The following is a 23,357-nucleotide window of genomic DNA, read 5'->3' on the forward strand; positions in this document are numbered from 1 at the left end:
TCCTTGTGGATTAGTTGTGGTAGGTTTGTGAAGTACTGTTCTTGAGATATCAGGCATTTACTGTAGTGTTTTGAAAGGGATTGTTTAATTGAGGTGAATTAGTAAAGGGTAGCTGTGAGATGTTATTGGGAGTGGAGGACTTGAGGAACTGTTAGCTGGATTAATTAGGTAAAGGAGGGAAGAGTTTTGAAAGGATGTTTGCGGGTCCATAGTTGTCAGAAGAATTTGGGACGCGTCGGTGAGTGAAAGGACAGGAAGAGGTTTCAAACAATAAAAAAATATATATACGTGAATCTAGAAAACCCCACACATATAACTATAAAGAGAAATGTATACATACAGACACACATATACACATTATACTTGTTATATTTTCTGTATAAGTTCTCAAATCTTACTAGATATGCACACACAAACCCCAATGTGTGCATACATGCAATAATATTTACATGGTCAGACATTTACATGTGAGTTGTAAATAAATATACATAGAGTTTAAAAGAATATATGACGAGATGTAGGTAAATATCATTTACCGATTCTAAAATATCGAATTTTACCGATTCGGTATTTTAGAATCGGTAAATGATATGTAGGTAATGAATCGGTAAATTTTCCCGAATCGGTATTCCCCATTCATTCCTATGGGCCTTGATGCCCATAGGAATGAATGAGAATTACCGATTCGGTAAATACCGAATCGGTAATAGGGGGTAGACCTACAAGGGTGGCAGGGTGTCACATTGACACCCTGTTGCACCCCTGTATAGTGCATAGTGTATGTCTGCCACATGGCACTGAATAAAAAGCAAAAAATTACTTTTTGAAAGGTATTCGGAATTTACCACCAACTAATAGTTGGTGGTAAATAACGAATCCTTAAATGTAAAAATTACTCACTTGAGTGCTCTCTACATTAAGGATTCGGTAATTTACCGAATCGGTATGTTAAGAATTCGGTAATTTACCGATTCCTTAAGTTACCGATTCAGTAAATTACCGAATCCTACAATTTGGCCACCTACATCTGAAAAGCCTAATTCCGGTCGGTAACGGACGAAATTCGGTAATTTCGGCCAATACCGACCAGAATTAGGCTTCCTACATCTGGCCTCCAGATTTACAGATTCTAAAATACCGAATTTTAGAATCGGTAAATGGGATGTAGGTATCCATTCTGTATTTTTTACCGAATCTGTAAGATTCGGTAAATACCAAATCGGTATTTACCGATTCGGTATTTCCCATTCATCCCTATGGGCCTTACCGATTCGGTAAAATGGGGAACACATTCAAGGGTGGCAGGGTGTCACATTGACACCCTGTTGCACCCCTGAATAGTGCATGGGTGCACATGTGCCACACATACATGCCCTAAGGGCATGTATGTCTGCCCATGGCACTGTTAAAAAAGCACAAAATTGCTTTTTTAACGGTTTTCGTTATTTACCACCAACTTGTAGTTGGTGGTAAATAACGAACCCTTACAAGTGGAAAGCCCTCACTTGAGTGCTTCCTACATTAAGGATCCGGTAATTTACCGAATCGGTATTTAAGAATTCGGTAATTTACCGATTCCTTAAATTACCGATTCGGTAAATCACCGAATCCTTAAATTAGGGCCCTACATCTCAAATGCCTAATACCGGTCGGTAATGGCTGAAATTCTGTAATTTCGGCCGTTACCGACCGGTATTAGGCTTCCTAGATCTGGCCCTAAGTTCTTTGACAAGTTTGGCCCTAAGATCCTTTAGCCTGTTGATTGCTCCAGATTGTTTGGGGAGAATGCTGATTAGGCCCTCTAATGATTTAAGGACGATTGATCCAAGCAATTTGGACTTGTCTCACCCCAAACAGTTTCATCAACATTACTGGAGGTTTATGGTTTATTTAAGGTAGCTATCCTACAGACAGCACTAACCTTCCCAACCTGTGCGGTGGCAGCAGCAGCAGGCCCAGTGGAGCGGGGATTGTCAGCGCCGAGTTTGTTCTCACCAACTGGGATAGTTCTCCTCTTAACTCTTCCTACTCGGCTGCGGCAGCTGAGAAGCTGTTTTAACTTGCCTTCACAGGCACATGTTGGGCAGGATATGACATTTCCTACTCGGCTGGAGAAACAGCACATCAGCTAGAAGGGCCTTGCAAATCATATGCCCTGCCTTTCATTTTCTTCCTGGCTCCGGATCTTCTGTGGTGGCAAACAAGCGCCAGCCTGACCTGCAGCTGTGCACTCTCCCTTCCTCACTGTGATTTCATGGTTGTGACAGACGCATCACTGCTGAGGTGGTGGGGTCATTTGGAACAGGTGGTGTTCAGAGGCCTCTGGTCTAAGCTTGAGAGCCAGCTTCACAATAGCCGTTTAAAGATTTGAATGATCCGTGTGTCCCTGAAAACCTTGCCATTCATCAATGGGAGGCTGGTGCAGGTACTCACAGTCATGTGGTACTGCAGTAAGCTGGTTTGTGTGTGGTCTTGAGATCTGTGCCCGGAGGACCTAGGTCTATGTAAGTGGCTGGACCGCACAACATCCTTCTGGTAGTCAACCATCTAGTAGGATCCCTGAATCCCAGACAGATGAGCTAAGGAGACATCAGCTGGTGGCTCACTATTGCCATATTCAACCCTAGGTGGCAAGAGGCATCTTGGATTAGAAAGGCAGTCTCTGGTTAGCTCTAGATCTGTTTCCCACTCTCAAACAGGCAGTCCCACTCTACTGCACACTAGCATTCCCTACAGAAAAGTCACTGGGAGATGCATTCCAACTGGAATAGGATGCTAATATCAAGTACAAGTTCCCTCCTTTGCCTCCCTTGATTCGAGGTACTGGCTTTTCTGAGGAAAGTCAGGACAGACCAGAGCGTGTTGTGTTGTTCTTAATAATACATAGGATCTGTTCGTTTAGACAAGATAAAGGGATTGGTGTCCAGGCTGGTTCTGGACACCCCCAAAGAATATGTTAGCCTTTAGATCAGCTAGCTCACAGTGCCAACATAAGCCCCCTAACCTTACCAAGGAGCGAATAGTTTCTGGCAACTATCGAACATCACAACCCTTCAACCCTTGATCCTTCAGGGATCGTGGAAACAGTGCAGTACTTTTCACTCAGTAAATCGTGCTCACTTAGTCTTAGAGACATACACTTAATAAACAGTGGGGACGTTTACAATAAGCATTTATTGAACCAGCATCATTCTAGTATAAAATATCTTTGCTGCGAAAATCATCAGACAGGAACAGATGTATAAGATTACAAGCATCAACGGAGTAATAAAAGGTAGAACTCTGCCATGGTGCTAAAACAGTAAATATATGCAGGTGTATCGATACATGGCAATAATAGAGCGTACTCCTCAGATGCAAACCCTTTCTGAGTGTAACTACGTGTACCTGGCATGTATGTGGGTGTAAAGCCCCAGGAAAGAGCCAACCCCACTACCTGATGGGGGAGAACAAAGGACCCCATCTTGGTCTCGAGTTAGACACCCCGCAAGGGATGTCAGACAGCTGTGTGCTGGAGCTACTGCAGGCCGGGACCTCAGGTTCTAGTGTCAGCGTGGAAGCTTCTCCTCTGGTTTCCCAGAAAAGATGTGGTTCTTTTATACCCAAAAAGTACCATCAGGGGTTTGATTTGATTTGAAGATTTATAAAGCGCGCAGTCACCAAAGGCATTAGGGGGCTAGGCGCTTCTTCCTAGATATGCAATGGCTTGCCATTATTTATAGTGGACCTATCGTCCAAGGATGACGTTAGCAGTGACTTTTGTATAGAGGTGTTATACAGAAGATGATCCTGTTGTTTACATTCTGGGCAGGGGAATAAACTACTAGGAATTCTCATGCATATTAAATGAGGCCAGTTTCCGGGAAAACTGATCGACATTTATTCAGCCTGTAACAAGGTAAAGGGTCAGTGCCAGAACCGTTATACAGAGCAAGGTAGGACGAATGTAGGTAAAAGGATGGGTAGCTACCAATGCCTATATTGGGGTACATTGGGGCTCATAACAACCCAAGTCATATCAAGAACTCCGGCCTGGGGCCAAGAGAGTGGGGTTCCTGGAACTCCTGAGAATGAGCATTTGCGCTCTGATGTGTCTACCGTTTCTTTAGGAAATTCTGTCTCCGCAATAGAGGAAGGTCTCCACCTGAGTCCAAGCAACCTAGGTCTCCATGCATAGAAATTGAGCTGTAACAGTTAAATTAATTTGATCTGCCAACCACAAAAGATGTTATTATTCCAGTCCAGTGATTGAGCAAATCCAACCAGGCCCTAATGCACAAGCACGACTGTTTGAAAAAGAGCAGCGATGGATTTATCGGCTTTCTTCTCATAAAATTTGGCTCAACGATAATATTCCATGGAACTCAGTACTGAAATGAGATACCATCGCCATCTGTCGACCTGACCAGTGACTAGGAGCGCTCCACCCATAGAGCATAGATGCTACAAGATACTTTTAGCGGCTGTCCAGGCTTTGCCCCATCGGGCATATATCTTAGTGTGCCTCTAACTTTTAGATGACCAGCCCATGGCCACTTGCACTATCCAAGCGCCCACCAAGATGCATCATGCGTCACAACACTCTTATGTGTCTAGCTCCCACATGACCCAATACTGGAAGTTAACCTGTGTCAGCCTCACCTTATACAACGTTGTGTCATGCCCTCCAAATGACCCACTACCGGTCATAATAACCAATGTCTGCCTCACTGTCATGCCAGAATAAGTATTCCATTGTCTTCCCCCCTTGAATTCGCCAGCCTGCGTAATATCTCCACCTCTGCATCCTTTGGCATGCATTTCACGCTACATGAACAATTATCCCAGCTCCGCGGTTCATTTACAGCTCCGCGAGTCTACCTAACTTGTCCTGTGTTGTGATACACCCTAACCCGCTGTCTGTTTACACACGGCAGCCTAGCTACCGACAGCACGCCATTGCGTACTGCTAGCCCCGCCCTCATACCCGCCCAGGCCGCGCCCTATTCCGGAAACGGCCAACTCCTCTTTACCGCGTCCTGCTGCCCTCGCAACTACTAGCCGAGTAGAGGACGCTAGGAGTAGGTCGGACTTGATCTTTCCTGCCAGTAACTGTAAGTAGATTCTCTATGTCAGCGCCCGGGTACACAATCATGTACCGGGTCCACGTGGGCGTCGTTCACCATTTACAGAGCGCATTGAACTGCACAGAGATTTACAATGCCCGCGCTCTTTTTAATCTTACAGAATATGTTACGCTTAAGGCATTGAACCTACGCCCTGCCCGTTGAAGCCCAGAGAGCTCATATTCGAGTAAGCCCGCATTAATGCCATTTGAGCTGAAGTTTGTCCCTCAGTGTTACATGTGTGTTCGTTATGTATGTTCACTAACTGTTATTCACTCACACGAATGAGTCAGATGCTGTTGAAATGAATATAGCACTATCGAGTTACCGCTATGCCTTAGATCACTCCACCCTATATTTACCTACCATGGTAGAGGATCCGCCCTGATATTTACCACCCCGCTAGGAGCACAGGCACCACGTGATATTCACGATCCACACAGTGCCATCCTTAGCATTCTTCAATACCGGCACTCTATACACTGAATATTTAAACTCACCAGTGCCGAGTTTACACCGCATGCAACCCGCGTGCACCCACTATTGGCATAGATGTTGAGTAGTATCTCACTCCATCACCACGGTATAATGTTTATTTGGAGATCAACCCCCTTTGGCAATATATTTCATTCCACTGAGACACTGCACGACGTTACAGGAGAGTAAGTTAACCATTCAAACCTGATTATGTTTACCCCTCTTTCTCTCCTTACAGGTCTCTTTTTCACTATTTCGTCTGCTCACTTATTTTATTGAGCAGCATATACCACTGGCCATTTTGCCAGTAGGCACACAGGGGATCAAGGCACGGGTGTGCTTTTTAGGGAGCACGCACCTCCTGTCCACCTGTTTTTCTGGTCCTGATGAATACCGGGCAATAGCCCTTAAGGTAGAAACATGTTGACCACACAACACATATAGAGATCGCTTGGTCGTAACTCCCCTACCAGGATCTCGCCCTCGTATTTTTAACATTGTTCAGTTGCTCTATAATTAAAACTATATTTTTGAGTACAACGAGGACAATTTTTAACATTTTTTTCCGCACCCACAGTCACAACCCGCTCCACTGTAGTACAGGTGTCGTAGCACACCTTGGTGTCGCTAGGACGCCAAGGTGGACCCCGATGATGAAGCATGTCACCACTAGGTTGGTGAGTGAGGGGTTTTAAACAAAAGGAAGAATACCCTCCTTCTTGCCAAAAACCTGTCCTCCAGATACGTCTGTTCTTCAACTTCATAGGGGATACTCCTCTCATTGTTTTTGATATATTATTCCAGTCCAGCCACCTTCCACAAAGTCCTTTGATGCTATGCACTAGAACAAGTTTGTAGTCTGCTATGGTGCTCTTTGTAAAAACCCTCTGCAGGCCAAACCTTTGCATGCGGTGAGGGTTTTTTATCGTTAGCCAAGTAAGGCTCTGCAGTAGGCACAATTAAGGGTTAGCCACCACCCTTTCTGCTTTTTTTGTGTTTTCCTGTTTTCCTGATCAAGCATCTCTACTTAAATCACCTGTTGTGATTTATCAAATGCCTTACTCGCCTGTTTTTCCCAAAAGCTGTTTCTCATGCTGCAATGGCACTTGAACTTAGTATTGATATTTCTTATGTGCATCCCTTTTGAGCCCATGTACAAGCAGCTCACAGAGACTGCCATCACCTCTGTGCACTGTGTGAGTAACATGCAGATGCTCTCCATTCAACTGTCCTAAGCCATCTCCTTTCTAAATAGGTTAGTGCTGAGGATGCCAGTGGCTGTCTTACTCAAAATTGTGATGCTTTTCTTTGTTAGCCATTCTATAACGCTCTCAATGTTTTCTGCTGCACCTCACCCTCGAAGGAGGAGTTGACCCTCTACGGGGTCAACTCTAAATGGGTTTAGAGCTTTTACATTGACCTCACATTGGACCATCGGGTGGTTGGCCAGCTCTTGGTGTGAGAGGGAACGCAATGCAGAAATAGACCTTATTAAAATGGATAGTCCTTTGCATCAAAATCTTCTGTGGTGGCTAAGAAGCAATCCTCAGAAGCCCGCTATGATGAAAGTGGCAGGGTGGGGTTGATTCTGAATGTCTTACAGGCTGCAACTGTTCACGAAACACTACTATCTGAAATAAACAGTTGGTTATAGATTCCTTACCTTAGACTTACCCCCAGGCGTCAGACTGGCTCTGGAAAGTTTTTCATCAGCAGTACTCATGCGTGTCGGAAGGTGGCATCGGTCGATTCCGCGTTCGTCATCAGAGTCGTGGTCGCCGGGATGACGTCGCGGTAGCTACATAGATGCTGCCCTCGCACGCTGATGTCAGTTCTTTCTTTTTCCACGCCAGCCAGTGCAGATCCGGAGAGAGCTGTACCTCCAGTCACTTTTTGACTGACTTTTTGCCGACTTTTGTCGACATCGTTCTTGAGTCTTCGACTCCTGGTGCACGTCAAGGATGCCCGACTTCAAGGCTTGCGGTTCCTGTAGTCGACTGATGTCGGTGATGGATCCGCACCGCGTGTGCCTCTTCTGCCTGGAGCGACTGCTGGAGGATGAATCCGAAGTCTTTGCGGGACCAGTCCTGAAAGCTTCTCGAGGCCCGGCAGTCGGCTCCGCGCCGCTCGAGGTCTTGGTTGCGTAGGAGGTCGAGAGACCAATCCCGGAGCCACCATTATACTTCATCCAAGTCTTCGCACTTGGGGTCAGGTAAGTCAAAGCACAAGCAGCAGTCGAAGAAGTACCATCGCTCTTCGACTTCTCCCCATCGGCCAACGCGACTAGGGATGCGGGTGGTGCCTCTCCTGCGGCTCCTTGTGCGGAGCCTGAAGGGTCGACACCGGGTTTCCCTCTCTTCCCGCGACCTGGAGGGACCCCTGCCCAGCTTCGTAAATTTTATGAAGCGATGCATGCCATCTTTGAACAGCCTGACTCTGCTGGAGCGCCTTCGGCCCCGCGAACTCTGCTGGGGGCCCTGGGCCTTCGACGCTGGCGGCTTTGGCCTCGGAAGGCGCAGGGCCCCCTTGGATCCAGGTCTGGATCCGAATCGGCGCCGGTCGACCTAGTTACACCTCCTCCGGTGCCCCACATCCGCAGCCGGCACCGGTTGTGTCCCCAGCCGGCGTCCACCTTGAGGTATGCACTTTTGTGCGCCTATACTACCCTGGCTCTTTGAGACCAGATTGGCAGCCAGAGGAGGGAGAGAAGGACTGGGAGGGGTCTGGAGACCCTTTAACTGACCAGTTAGGTTATGACCCGGACTAGAGAGAGGAACTAGGGGAAGCCAGTGGTCTGTATACCTCACCAGACCTTGGCATGTTTTCTCCTCCAACCGTGGCTACGGAGGCGGGAGCGTCTCACGCAGTGGTGTTGTGTAGGGAGGCCGAGGCTCCCAGCCTAGAGCCACCTACAGTGGCAGTAAGGACTAACCTCCTGACAGAGGTGCTTCAACCAGCAGCGAGTTCTTCAGAGCCCCTGCTGCCGTTTAATGATGCCCTGACAGACATCCTTTTGGGCACCTGGTCCAGTCCCAACACAGGGGCTCTTGTGGATAGGGTGATTGCCCGACGCCACTGCCCGGACCTGGGCGACCCCACTTTCCTCTCCCAACACCCTACCACTGAGAGCTTGGTGGTCAAAGCCTCCACCTCCAAGGGCACATTGCCTACCGGTCCACCTGATGGGGAATGCAAAAAGCTGGACCGTCTTGGGAAGAAGATGTTTTCTTCCTCCAGCTTGGGACTGCGATCGGTAAACACGGCATGCCTGTTGGGCCGTTACACCCACTCCTTGTGGGATACTGTTGTGCAAGTGCTGCCTCAGTGCCCGGAGGAGGCCAAGGCCGTGCTCTCTCGGACAGTTGCCGATGGGAGAGACGCAGCAATGTTTACCATCCGCCATGGGCTGGATACCGCGAACTCACTAGGCAGGACGATTTCCACATCGGTAGCCCTTTGACGCTATGCCTGGTTGAGGTCGACTGCTTTTTCAGGAGATGTCCAATCCACTCTTATGGACATGCCCTTTGATGGCCGTCCCCTATTCGACGACAAGGCAGGGAACGCACTGGAGCGCTTTAAGGACTCTCGGGCTACAGCCAGGTCCTTGGGCCTCTCCACCAACCCGCCCTGCGCAGTCTGCCTTTCGCCACCTTTGTGGCTAAGAAAGGGGTGCCCCGCCACGTCCCGCCCAGAGCCACAGGCCGGCGCAAGCTGTTCAGCCTCTGCACGGCTGGGGACGTGCGAACCAGCGCCTTGGTTCTGGGGGTCAGCGGGCAGGCCAGTCCACCACAGCCCCCTCTGCAGCAGGCTCCAAACCCTCCTAGTCCGACCTTTCAGGGCCACCAAACGCCAGAGGGCGACAGGATTCGCCATCACCTCCCCCACCATCACGTCCGACAGGTGGGTTTTGCAAATAGTCCGAAGGGGCTACTCCCTCCCCTTCAAGACTACCCCTTCATTCATGCCACCTCGGTACCATCGCATGTCAGAGGATCATCTGGCCCTTCTCCAACAGGAAGTTTTGGCACTCTTGGCCAAGAGAGCCATCAAGCGCGTTCCTGTCCCAAAAGTAGGTTGTGGTTACTATTCCCACTAATTTCTGATGCCCAAGAAGGACAAAGGCCTGTGTCCTATCTTGGATCTCGGGAACGTCAACTGCCTCCTCCGGAAGGAGAAGTTCAAAATGTTGACACTCGCTCAGGTCCTGTTTGACCTTGACCCTGGAGACTGGATGGTAGCGTTGAACTTGCTGGACACTTACTTTCACATCCCCGTCCTGCCTGCCCACCGGCGTTACCTGCGGTTCACGGTAGACCACGAGCACTTTCACTTTACCGTGCTTCCCTTTGGCCTTACCAGCGCCCCTTGGGTGTTCACAAAAGTGATGGCGGTGTCGCAGATCATCTGCGCAGATCAGGGGTTCCCGTCTTTCCTTATCTCGACGACTGGCTGTTGCAGGCGGGCCCACCCCAGGATGTCGTCTCCCACTTCCAGACTATGGCCGACCTCCTGCATTTGCTTGGGTTCTCCATCAACGTGCCGAAGTCACACCTGACTCCCTCTCAGAAGCTCCTCTTCATCGGAGCGGTTCTGGACATGATGCAGTTTTGGGTCTATCCTCCCGAACAGCGAATCTGGGATATTTTGGCTATGATTACAAACTTTCAGCCCCTACCCCAGGTTTGAGTCAGGATGACCCTCAGGCTACTGCACCTGATGGCCTCCTGCATCCTTCTGGTGGACCATGCCAGATGGCATATGAGGGCTCTGCAGTGGGACCTGAAGTTACAGTGGGCACAACATCAGAGGAACTTGTCCAATTACATCCAGATCTCAGAGGGCACTGCACACCAATTGCAGTGGTGACTAACGAACCAGGATTGGGTCGACAGCAGATCCACCTCCCTTCCCCAACCAGAGTTCACAGTGGTGACAGATGCATCAGTTCTGGAATGGGATGCCATAATGGGGAGGTGGAGGTCAGAGGCCTCTGATCTCCAGCAGAGTCTGGGCTCCACATTAGCCTTCTGGTGCTTCGGGCAATTCGTCTTGCACTCAAAGCGTTCATTCCCTCTGTCTGGGGAAGAGTATTGCAGTTGTTCACAGACAACTCCACAGCCATGTGGTTCTGCAACAAACAAGGCAGGCAGGGTCGTGGACCCTATGTCAGGAGGCCCTCTGCCTCTGGACATGGATGGACATATTCCTGGTGGTTCAAGACCTGGCAGGTTCACAGAATGCCAGGGCAGACTAAATCCGCCGCAGGTGCATGATGGATCACGAATAACGTCTTCACTCTGAGGCGGTGTGTTCCAGGGGAGGGTCGGCTATGCTCTGGTCGGGGGATACTGAGGGTTCCCAGGGGGGTGAGGACAAGGAAGATACAGAGTCTTTTATCAAGGATCTCAATGAGGGTTTTATTTTAATATAACTGCGTCTTTGCCGGCTCGTTATCCTTTCACGGGCAAACGCTGCTGAGTCAAAAGGGGGTTTCCTCGAGGTATCCAGGTTGCTGCACTGTACACACAGGGCTGTCTTCGTCTCTCCTCGTCTCCGACTCCGGGATATGGAACAAGAGAAAGAGATAGACCTCGTCAGACAGCAGTATTAAATCATAATACGTAGGGCCGGGGGTGCGGGAAACCGGTGAAGTGGCTGACTCTGTACACTCTGTGAAAGGTAGTGCTCGTGCTGGAGGGGTTTAAGGAAGGGGGTTCTCTACAGGGGACTGCACACTCAATCCGGAGGTTGGACCCGTTGAGCCACCCAACCCGCTACACGGCCCCGTACCCGTTGTAGCCATGCCCCTCCCGTGGGTGCGTGGCGGGGCGAAGCGTGAGTCCATTGGCCTCCTGGCTGGGTCTCTCCTCCGGCGGTCCGGTCTTCTCCTCTTCTCCTCTTCTCTCTCCGTCTCGCGATCCTCCTTCGTTCTCCTCTCTCGATTCTCCTTTCTCCGGGGGAACTTCATCCGTCGTATCCGGGGCTGGGCTCACCTTTGAACTACCTCCCGGGCACGTGATGGGCGGGGCGCCGTCATACCAGGTCGAACAGTTAAAGGGACCGCCGTCCTCAGGTTGGCTGGTCCAATAGGATTCCTGCTCCTCTGTCCATACGGGGTCTGGCGGCTGTTGAGAGGTAAAGTTAGTAGGTAACAGGGGAGTGGAGTCCCACCAAGTACAATGTTCCCTGTCCGTACGGCACGCCCCGTCACACGGTGCAAGGTCTCTTTCAGCAGTGGGGAGAGCCTTGGTTAGATCTATTCGCCACTGAAGAGAACGCGCAATGTCAGCAATACTGCGCGTTGTAATTTCCAAGGCCGCACTTGCTAGGCAACGCTTTTTGTTGCGAGTGGAATTGCGGTCTTCTATACGCCTTTCCCCCATACCACTTCTGCCCAGAGTGCTGAAGAAGATCAAGCGCGACCGGGCTCAAGTCATTCTTGTGGCTCCATATTGGGCACAAAGTGTCTGGTATCCGAAGCTGCCACACATGGCCATCGATTCTCCGATCAGACTGCCTCTTCGGGAGGATCTTCTGTCGCAGCAGCAGGGGGCGGTCTGCCGCCCGAACGTTTCCGGCCTCCACATCCTTGCGTGGAGATTGAGTGGTGGCAGTTAATGTCGTTTGACCTGCCTACCGAAGTCTATGATGTTATCTTGGCAGGCAGGCGTCCCTCCACTAAGACGGTATAAGCCTGCAGATGGAAAACATTTGTGGCATGGTGCACAGCAAAGGCTGTGGATCCCCTTTCCCCTCCTCTTTCTGAGGTTCTCTTGTTCCTCCATTCTTTGGCCCAGCAGGACTACCTCTCGGTCATTTCAGCCTTCCTTAGACTTCCTGATCAACTTTCTCTTTTTAGTCTCCTGTTGTAAATCGTTTCCTTAAGGGCATACTCCTCTTTTTCTTCCTGTTCCCTTCGTAATGCCCCAGTGGGACTTAAACTTGGTTGTTACATATCTTATGTGCACTCCCTTTGTGCCACTCCATAACTGTCCTCTCAGGTTTCAAACTTTGAAAACTGCATTCCTGGTGGCCATCACCTCTGCACGCAGGGTGAGTGGGCTACAAGTTCTTTCTTCCAAGCCTCCCTTTCTGGCTGTTCATCCAGACAAGGTCATTCTCAGAACTAGACCTTCCTTTCTTCCCAAGGTGGTTACTTCTTTCCACATTGGCCAAACCATCACTTTGCCCACCTTCTTTCCGCATCCTTCAAAAGAGATAGAGAGGCTCCACAGTCTGGATACAAAACGTGCGCTTTCCCTCTACTTGGATCGCACCAAACGATTCCGGGTGGACGACCAGCCCTTTACGTGAGAGCTAAGAAAGATCGGGCCGTGCACAAAAGGACCAGCTCCAGGTGGGTCGTTCTTTGCATCAAAGCCTGCTATTCTTTGGCAAAGAAGGAGCCTCCAATGGGACTGCGCACCCATTCCACCAGGGTGACGGCAACTACAACTGCTTTGGGACGGGGAGTCCCCCTTAATGACATCTGTCAGGCAGCTACGTGAGCATCACTGCACACGTTCACCAAACACTACTGCCTGGATACCCAAGTCCGGAGGGACGGCTTCTTTGGCCTTTTTGTTCTCCAGGACTTTCTGGTATGAACTTGGTTCGCAGACCCACCTCTGGGGTTGGTATTGCTGGGGTATCTATTCGAAGGTAAGGAATCTATAACTAACTGTTTCTTTCAGATGAACAAGTTACTTACCTTCGGTAACAATATATCAGTAAGCAACATAGGTTAGTTATAGATTCCTTACTGCCCAACCCATCCTCCTCATTCTGCGAACTGACTTCTAGGGTTAAGGACTTACTTTCAGAGCCCTAGTTTTGTGCACCAGTGGTCAGTTTCTTGCATGACTCTGCGCTTCTGGCGTGGTAGGTCATGTACAGAACTGATGGCAGCGCGCGTGGGCAGCGTCTACGTAGCTACATCAATCAATTAATCAATCAGAGTACTTGTAAAGCGTGCTACTTACCTGTGAGGGTCTCAAGGCGCTGAGGGGGAGGGGGGTGCCGCTACTGCTCGAAGAGCCATATCTTGAGGAGTCTTCTGAAGGCGAGTAGGTCTTGCGTCTGCCGTAGGTGGGTCGGGACGGTTCTTCCAGGTCTTGGCGGCTAGGTAGGAGAAAGATCTGCCGCTGAAGGTCTTTCGTTGGATGCGGGGGACTGCGGCGAGGGTGAGGCTGGCGGAGCGGAGCTGGCGGGTGGGGGTGTAGAAGGTGAGTCTGCTGTTCAGGTAGGCTGGTCCGGCGTTGTGGAGTGCTTTGTGTGCGTGGGTGAGGAGCTGGAAGGTGATCCTCTTGTCGACGGGGAGCCAGTGTAGGTCTCTCAAGTGGGGGTGATGTGGCTGCGGCGGGGGATGTTGACGATCAGTTGGGCGGAGGTGTTTTGGATGCGTTGTAGTCGTCGTAGGTGTTTGGCTAGGATTCCTGCGTAGAGTGTGTTGCCGTAGTCCAGTCTGCTGCTGACGAGGGCCCGTGTCACCGCTCTTCTTGTTTCGGTCGGGATCCCTTTGTAGATCCAGCGGAGCATGCGGAGGGTGTTTTGGCAGCAGGAGGAGTCGAGGATGAATCCTAGTTTGCGTGCATGGTCGGTGGGTGTTGGTGCTGTTCCCAGTGTGGTCAGCCACCAGGAGTCGTCCCAGGCTGAGGGGGTGGGTCCAAGGATGAGGACTTCCGTCTTGTCCGAGTTCAGCTTCAGACGGCTGCTCCTCATCCAGTCGGCGACGGCTGCTCCTCATCCAGTCGGCGACGGCCTTCATTCCCTCGTGGATGTTGGTTTTGGCGGTGTGTGGGTCTTGGTGAGGGAGAGGATGAGCTGGGTGTCGTCGGCGTAGGAGATGATGTTGAGGTTGTGATGGCGGGCCACTTGTGCGAGGGGGGCCATGTAGACGTTGAACAGCGTCGGGCTGAGGGATGAGCCCTGGGGGACGCCGCAGATGATGTCGGTGGCTTTGGATCGGAAGGGTGGGAGGCGGACGTTCTGGGTTCTGCCGGAGAGGAAGGATGTGGTCCAGTCAAGGGCCTTCTCTTGGATTCCGGCTTCTAGGAGGCGTGTCTTTAGGTTTAAATCTTTTTATTATCGGAAGACAGTGCAATATAGTACAATAAGCAGTGTGGTTACACCAGGTACGAATAGTAATTCTCAGCGGAGGCATGATGTTCAAGGCAATACTGGCAATCTCAGCGGAGGCATGATGTTCAAGGCAATACTGGCAATACCAGCAATGTCCAACTTGTCGGGGATGAAAATGCACTGAACCAAGAAAATATTAGAACTAGAAAAAACCAGGAAAACCTCACCCCCGCCCCTAGTCCAACCCCCTTCCAAACCCTCCTCCGTCCCCCCTCCCCCACCCAGTCTAGAGCTCCCAGCAGTCACCCTACGGCTCATTCGTTCAACTTCTGAGTGTCTCAATCCTCGAGTGCCTAAGGGGCCGTAGCTATGGGTGCCGTCAGGCGCAACAATCTGAGATATTTAGGACAAGTTATCTCCGTGAATTCAGTCAAAAGTAGGGCTCTAAAGGGCTGCCAGAGTTCCTCAAATTGGTCCCCCTTCCCTGCTGTGGTGAGTGACAGCTTTTCCATACCCAACACCTGCCACATCCGGTGAAGCCAGCCTGTGGTGGTAGGGACGGTGGTGGTACGCCAGTGTGCAAGGATGTTCTGCAGAGCAGACCCAAGAGCTATGGCCATTTGACGGCCCCTACGGGAGCGCAGTGGGTAAGTTAGTGCATTGGGGAGGCCCAGCAGTATATAAGCGGGAAAGCGGTGTACTTCTGTCTGGAAGTGTGTGTCAACTTCATCTAAGATGTGTGTCCAGTATGAGTGGATGAGCGGGCAATCCCACAAAATGTGTACCAAAGTTCCGGTGTGCCCATAGCCCCTCCAGCGGAGCTTATCTTTTGAAGGATCCATTTCGGATAGCCTCTCAGGGGTGTAGTACCAGTATAGAGATATTTTTGTGAGTGTCTCGGTGAGTCCCATGTGGTACGCTGAGTGCCTAGCCCTATATGCAAATTTCCCCCATTCCTTATGACTCGGGGATCTACCCAGTTCTATTTCCCATCGTACCCTGCCCGGATTGTAGATGTGTGTGGTTGGCGCCTGGATCAATTTATAAAGGTCTGAGATGAGCTTGGAGTTGGAAGTGCGTGAGAAAAGCCATTTCTCATACGGAGTGAATTTCCTATCAGCCGATTCTCGTACTTGCGGCTGCAACGCCCAGTGACGCACCTGCAAATATCTCATACGCTCTGTTTCGGGGAGGTTATAATCTTGCCTAAAGAGCTGGAAAGGAAGCACCCCATCCGAACTGTATATATGATACAGGAAGCGGCAACCTGCCGGCCTCCAATGTGCAAAGACCCCTTTAGCCATTCCGGGGGTAAAGTCAGGGGTGTGAGTGGAGAGGGGAATGTAGTCAAGCCGTGAAGCGTTTTAGTCGCATCCCAGACTTCTAGGGGAACCCGGGTTATAGAGGACGCATAGAGGTTGGCAGGTCTATAAACTTGAGGTAAAAACGGTATCTCCTGCAACGGGCGCCCCGCCACCGCCTGGTCCTGAAAGAGCCAGTGCTTGTCGGACTCCCACCTGCTCCACTCCACCAAATAGCGCAATTGCGCCGCCTGGTAGTATTTATGCAGGTCAGGAACGCCCAAACCTCCCTCCTCAGGAGCCAAAGTGGCGAGTGTTCTCTTCAATCGGGGCTTCCGACCCTGCCAAATAAATTTGGCTAGGTCCGATTGGGTTTGTCTTATCCAGCATGCTGGAGGCCGAAGTGGTAGGGCACGAAAGAGATATAAGATTTGCGGCAGGATGGTCATCTTAACTGCCGCAATGCGACCTAGCCAGGATAGGGGAAGATGTCTCCACCAATCTAACTCTCCTCGGATGCGAGCGCGCAGAGAAGTGTAGTTGGCCGTGACCATTCTGGTCAGGGTCGGGGCGAGCTGAATTCCCAGGTATGGAACAGTATCTGTAGCCCATTGAACGGGTAGAAAGGACTGCAGATAAGCTTGTGTGGAGGCTGCAAGAGACAGGTCTAATGCTCTAGATTTGTCCGTATTCATCTTGAATCCGGACACCGTAGCAAACGCCTCAAGCTCAGCAACACATGCCGGCAGCGCCGTCCGCGGATGGTCCAAGGTAAGTAGGACATCATCCGCGTAGAGGCTGATGGTATGAAGATCGCCGCCGAATTTGATGCCAAGAGCATCCTGACGTTGCCGGATTCGATAAGCGAGGGGTTCCATGTAGAGGGCGAAGAGGAGTGGTGACAATGGGCATCCCTGTCTCGTCACTCTCTCGATGGGGAACGCGGTCGATGTGTAGCCATTGACTCTCACTACTGCGGAGGGCGCGCTGTAGCAATTGAAGATTAGGGTCCGAAATTTCTCCCCAATCCCGAACTTGGCCAATACCATGTCCAGGTAGGGCCAGTGAACACGGTTGAACGCCTTCTCAGCGTCGACCGCCAGTATCATGTATTCCCCAGGTATTCGGGAAGCTTTTTCAATCAGGTGGGTTACTCTCTTAGTGTTGTCAACTGTCTGGTGGTCAGGGACAAAGCCCGCTTGATCGGGGTCTACTAAGCCTGGCAGATGGGCGGCCAGACGCGTGGCGAGGATGCTGGTGTATAGTTTGAGGTCAACATTAAGGAGGGGAATTGGTCGATATGCCCCGCATTTAGTTCCGTCCTTCCCTGGCTTTGGAATAACCGAGACAGAGGCACGCAGGAGATCCGGTGGGATGGCTCCTGGGTCCGCCAACGAATTAAATAGGCGAGTGAGCAACGGCGCTAGGGTGGTGCAGAAAGTCTTGTAAAAGGAGGAGGTATAGCCTTCCGGCCCAGGTGCCTTCCCACCTTAAGACAAGCGATTGCAGTGAACACCTCCTCGATGCGGATGTCTCTCTCAAGCCATTCCGACTGTTCCGGTGCCAGAGATGGGAGTGTGACCGAGTCCAGATACCTGGTTGCGGCAGCGACATTCGGGGGCGTGCCCTCGTAAAGATCAGCATAAAAGTCTTGGAACGTCTCTGCTATTTGCACATACTCTAATACAATCGATCCATCAGTGGCGCGTGGTTTCTTTCACCCTCTGAGGTTGTTGGGTTATTCTGAGCCGATTGGCTAGTAACCTCCCACACCGATCCCCACCGGTGTAGTAGGCGTGTTTCAGCCTCAGTGCCGCATATTCTGCCCGATCAGTATCGAGAGCTGCGAGGTGACCACGTGCCACCTTGAGCTGTTTCCAGACTCTTGGGGCTCCCGTCCGCTGGTGCATACGTTCGAGTTCCTGCACTTTTAGAGTGAGTTCCTCTCTTTTTTCTGTTCGCATTCGGTTGTCGGCCGAGGAAATTGCAATAAATACTCCCCGAAGGACAGCTTTCAATGCGGCGCATTGGGTTGCTAGCGTGGTGTCCGAGTTCGCGTTGTGCTGTAGGAAGTCCTGTATGGATTCCTGAACCTATTTTACCACATCTTGTCTATGCAAGAGCGTGTCTCTGAGTCGCCACACTCTAGGAGACGGTAGAGACGGCGGGGTGGTAACAGTCATGGAGACCGGGGCATGATCCGACAAGGATATGACTCCCATATCAACCGAGGAGGTGAGAGAACACACCGGACTCGTCACTAGAAAGTGATCTATGCGGGCGTACGACTTGTGTGCTGCAGAGTAGTGGGAATATTCTCTTTCCCCGGGATGCCGCTCCCGCCACAGATCGTGTAAATCAAGGTCCCGTAGCCTGTCAGTGCAAGCGGCCGAGAGGCTTCTAGCGTGGAAGGTGCGTGGGGAAGACCGATCTAAGGATGCGTCAAATACGACATTCAAGTCTCCGCCTATTATAATGTGTCTATCCGAAGTCGCCACTATTTCTGTGAGGGCAGTGTGTAGGAATTTCTCCTGACCCTCATTGGGACTATTCAAAGAGCCTATTGTGAAAGTCACTCCTCCCAGGACCACGCGGTACAACAGGAGTCTGCCCTTTATCTCTGCTATTTTGTGGAGGACATCCCCCTTAAAATGTCTCGCTACTAGAAGTGCTACCCCGGCAGTTTTAGTGGTCCCACACGAGAAGTATTGTCCCGGGAACGCTCGTGCGCGAAGCTTGTGACAATCCTGGGCTAGCAGGTGCGTCTCCTGGAGGAGGCAGATATCCGCGTGTGTATTTTCCAAAGAAGAGAGGATCGCTCGTCTTTTAACCAGATTGTTGAGTCCCCGCACATTGAGTGTCAATACTTTAAAAGTGTTAGGCATCGTGGCGTGTGAGGTGGTGGGATAAGGGTATAGTACCCGGCAAGCGATCCTAATCAATGAATGAAAAGGGTTCCCCCCGGCCGGCAAGAACCGAGCAGTGTTGAGGTGTAACCAATGTGTGTATACAAGACTTGAGCTCTGGACTCCCCCCCCCCCCCCCCCTCCCCCCAACTCCTCCCCAACTCCCCCTTGACTCCCTCTCTAACCCCAACTGGCAAGTCCCCAAAGAACAAAATTGTCCTGGACCGGTCACAAGTTCGTGGAGGCCCATAGGTCAGGTCAGTATTGGGAAACGTGGAGCTGGCAACCTTGCAGCCCCTAGTCCCAGGTCAGTCAACTCGTATTCCAGACCTGTGGAAGTTCAACGTGGAGGAATGTGGCAGCAGCAGCCCCATCGGCTCCCCGGCCCCTTCGCCCCCCTGTGCGAGTATAATGCATTACATCTACCCCCAAACCTCGATGCGTCAATCAGAGCTCGACGTGTCCTTCACCACCTCTTGGATAGCCGCCGCCTGCTCCTGGGCCACTGTCTCTGGGTCGGGTTTGAGGCCCTTCTTGGGACGGTGGCGTCTCCTCACTCGCTGCCACCCGTCAGATTGAGATGATGAGGGCCCCTCGTGCAACCGCCGTGGCGTCATTCCTCCAGGCGAGTCATCCTCCGCTATGTCGATGCCCAGCAAGGTGCATGTGTCACGGAGGGAGCGCATCTGGTGCAGGGCTCCCTGCCATTTGAAGATAATCCGAAATGGGTGACCCCAAGAGTATGGTATCCCTTTATCCTGGAGAAAGGACGTGACTGCACGGAAGGATTTCTGCTTCTGGAGCGTGATGGCCGAGAGGTCCTGAAATAAGGCCACCGAGTGACCCTGGAAGCTAAGAGGTTGTTTCTGGCGCGCCTCCCTCAGAATGCGCTCCTTCAAAGGGAAATCTGGAAGAAAAGCCAGAATGTCCGGCGGAGGGTCAGTGGCCCGCCTCGCTAGACCCACTCTGTGTGCACGGTCAATGCGGACCTCGAAGTCAGCTGGCTCCCCGAGAATCTCCCTGAAGAGTTCCTGTAAGTAGCATGACACGCTGTTACCCTCGGCTTTTGAAGGAACACCCCGGACGCTGATGTTGTTCCTCTGGGAACGGTTTTCAAGGTCCTCTGCGTGCGCCTGAAGGTCCACCTGCTGTTCCCGTAGCTGGAGTACCTCCTGCCGCAAAAATTCGACCTCTTCGCTGCGTGCTTGATCCGCGTTCTCCACTGCCGCCACTCTCTCACCCAGGCCATCCACATCCCTGCGCAGTTCTCGTTGCTCCCCGGCTAGATCTTGCTTCAAGGCCGTGAAATCATCGCGCAGGGTATTGAATAAGGATTCCAGGAACGCCTTGGTGATAGGGGCACTCCCGTCATCCTGCCCCATAGTGTCAGCTGGAGCAGTGGGCAAGGGAGGCGTGCGGGTCTTGTCCCCCTTCACAGCGCTCTTAGCGTGCATGTCCGGTATCGTGCGGCCTGTTCTGCGGTTTGCGTTGGCCATAGCCCCTGGTCTCCGAGGGGTGCAAGCTGGGGTGGGGGTCCCTCCTCCAGCCACGCAAGAAAAGTGGACAGTCTCTAGGGGCCCAAGCAGAGAGGTCCCGGCACAAGGGACCCGGCTCAGTTTCTCCTCGGGCAGAATGTGTTGGAGACTATGGCGGGGAACGCCCGTGGCAGGCAATGAGCGTTGGTGAAGTCCCCACACCGGTTCAGGTCCTGCAGAGAGAAAGCGCGGTGCTCCCCTTGATGGCTGTCCTTCCTCTTCACCTCAAGTGCACAGGTATCAGGCTGGTCGAAGAGCACCGCTGGGCTCAGCTGGGCTCCCAGGGCCGTCAAACGCGTTGCAGAGCTCCGGCCTCCCCCTCCGTGCAGCAGGCCCCGAAGCCTGGACCTCGAGTTTCGTGCCACCCCCGGGTCAGCCTCGGTCCCTGTCCTCGTGCCTCACACTGGCAGCTCACACCGGGGTCGGCGTCCCCTCGCTCCGCACCAGCCGCCACCGCCGGGAGCCTCACCGTCGACCGTTATCTCCAGGCACCCGCGTGGGCGCCCCGCCATCTCCGTATAGGCCCAAGACCAGGGCTACCAGTTGCGCGGCAGACACCCCGGCGCAGCGGCGGCCCCCGCGGTCCCAGGACGGCCGGGGCAGGACAAATCCTCAGCAGGCCCAGAGCCGGGGCCTCAATTTACAGTGCTCCGCCGAAAGGGCCGGGCGAGCCTGGGCATGTTCTCCTCACCTGCCGGCAGTAGAGACTGAACACCGTGGGCAAGGCTCACAGGGCTGGTCACCTCTCCATAGCTCGAGCGCCGTCTCGCAGCACATCCGCCTGTCGCCGACAGCCAGGGCTCCCTGCGGTCCGAGGTCCAGGTCCCCGCCACCGCCGCCGTCCGCCGCATGTGTTTCGCCCCCGTGCACAGTCCAGGTCACCTACGCAACAGCAGGTAATGGGGCAGACGATCGACCAGCCAGGGAGGGTCCCCGGAGCCCCTCGGGGGCACCAGCATGTGTTCCGGGGGAGTGCTGCAGCCTGGGTCCTCCGCTCCGCGGCGACTAGGCCCGAAGCCGGGGCCTCAATTGTCCTCGCCACCCGCTGGATGGCCCCCGTGTGTCGCCGCCTCCGGCACCGGCTCAATCTGACCCCAGCAATTCCGGAGTGCTCCTCACTCGTCCCCAGTCGAGCTGCGTCAGTCCGCGGCTCCCTGCTCGCACAGCTCAGGGTGCTGTCGATGATAGAGGTATTCTGGGCGCCCAGCGCCCGCCGCCGCCATTATGCCGTACCACCTTGGCCAGGGCCTCCGCAGCGTATCTCGCGGCTCCGGCGGGCTACCCCGCGATGATCAGTGAGCGGAAAGGACACCGCTGAGAAGCACTGTGCTTCGTACTGTGAAATCCGGGAGTAGAGGGGGGATTGCACGTCTCTAAAGAGGCTAATAGGGGTTCAGGGCCGGGGAGCCTCGCAGGACACGTCTGGCTAAGCCGCCATCTTGGCCACGCCCCGGAGGCGTGTCTTTAGAGTGCGATGGCAGACCGTGTCGAAGGTGGCTGACAGGCCCAGGAGGATGATGGCTGATGTTTCGCCGTTGTCTAGTTGGCGCCTGATGTTATCTGTGGCGGCGATGAGGGCTGTCTCGGTGCTGTGGTTTTGTCTGAATCCGGACTGGGACGGGTCCAGGATGTTGTTGTCTTCCAGTTGGCGGGCCAATTGCATGTTGACGATTTTTTCCGATGACCTTTGCCGGGAACGGGAGCAGGGAGATGGGCCGGAAGTTCTTGGGGTCGCCTTGGACTTTTTGAGGAGGGCGTTGATTTCGGCGTGCTTCCAGCTTTCCAGGAATGTCGCTGTTTCGAAGGAGATGTTGATGACCTTCCGTAGTTGGGGTGCGATGGCTGCGTCTGCTTTGTTGAATACGTGTTGTGGGCACGGGTCTGACGGGGATCCTGAGTGGATGGAGTTCATGACCTTGCGTGTCTCGTCGTCGTTGACTTGGACCAGGAGGTAAGGCGGTTGGCGCTGGTGGTATTCCCAGGGAAGGTGGAGTCTGGCGTAGATGGGGCGGTCGTGGTGTGGAAGCTGTCATAGATGTCATCGATCTTGCGGTGGAAGAAGATGGCTAGTGAGTTGCACAGTTCTTGTGAGGGCGGGATGTCGTTGGGGCTGGGGTTGGAGAGTTCCTTTACGATGCTGAAGAGCTCTTTGCTGTTGTGTGCATTGTTATCCAGGTGGTCTTTGAAGGAGGATCTCTTGGCTGATCTAATGAGTTGGTGATGTCTGCGGATGGCATCCTTGTGGGCTGCATGGTTGTCCGGTGTGCGTTCGTGGAGCCATTATTTCTCCAGTTTCCGGCATGCACGTTTGGAGGTCTGAAGCTCGTCGGTGAACCAGGTGGCTCTCTTTCTGGCTTGGCTGTTGGAGGGTTTCTTGAGCGGGGCGAAGGTGTTGGCGCAGTCGTCGATCCACTGTCTGAGGTTGCGGGCTGCGGCGTCTGGGTTGGTGGGGTCGATGGGAGGGTTCTGGGCGAGGGTGGTGGTCAGCTGGTCTTCTGTGACTTTGCTCCAGCAGCGGCGAGGCAGCTGTTGGGTGCGGTGGTGCGTGGTTGGTTTTTTGAAGGTGAAATGGATGCAGAGGTGGTCGGTCCAGTGGAGTTCGGTGGTGTGGTCGAAGGTGACGTGGGTGCCTGTGGGGAAAACGGGGTCCAGTGTGTGGCCGGCGGCGTGGGTGGGTGCGGTGACCAGTTGTCTGAGGCCAAGGTTGGCGAGGTTGTCGATCATCATCCCGGCTACCACGACGACGAACGCTGAGTCAACCGACTCCTGGGAGTTATTCTAAGGTAAGGAATCTATAACTAACCTATGTTTCTTACAGATATATTGTTACGGAAGGTAAGTAACTTGTTCTCTTTGTTAACCAGGTCTAAAAGGAAGGCTATTTTTGCAGATTAACCCTGCAAGTCTTTCCAGTCAGAGTCCACTTTGCATATCAATGGCCTTTGGAAA

The 23,357-nt window shown here is 52.6% G+C and overlaps 1 protein-coding gene across 3 annotated transcripts in view; it reads left to right on the forward strand.

Annotated features, from left to right (window-relative positions):
* The window catches only part of LOC144754851 (WASH complex subunit 2-like), a 770,229-nt gene that overhangs the window by 574,105 nt on the left and 172,767 nt on the right, over nucleotides 1-23,357 (forward strand). The window lies entirely within an intron of this gene.

The sequence above is a fragment of the Lissotriton helveticus genome, chromosome 5_1 (genome assembly GCF_964261635.1).
Source record: "Lissotriton helveticus chromosome 5_1, aLisHel1.1, whole genome shotgun sequence".
Lineage (NCBI taxonomy): Eukaryota > Metazoa > Chordata > Amphibia > Caudata > Salamandridae > Lissotriton > Lissotriton helveticus.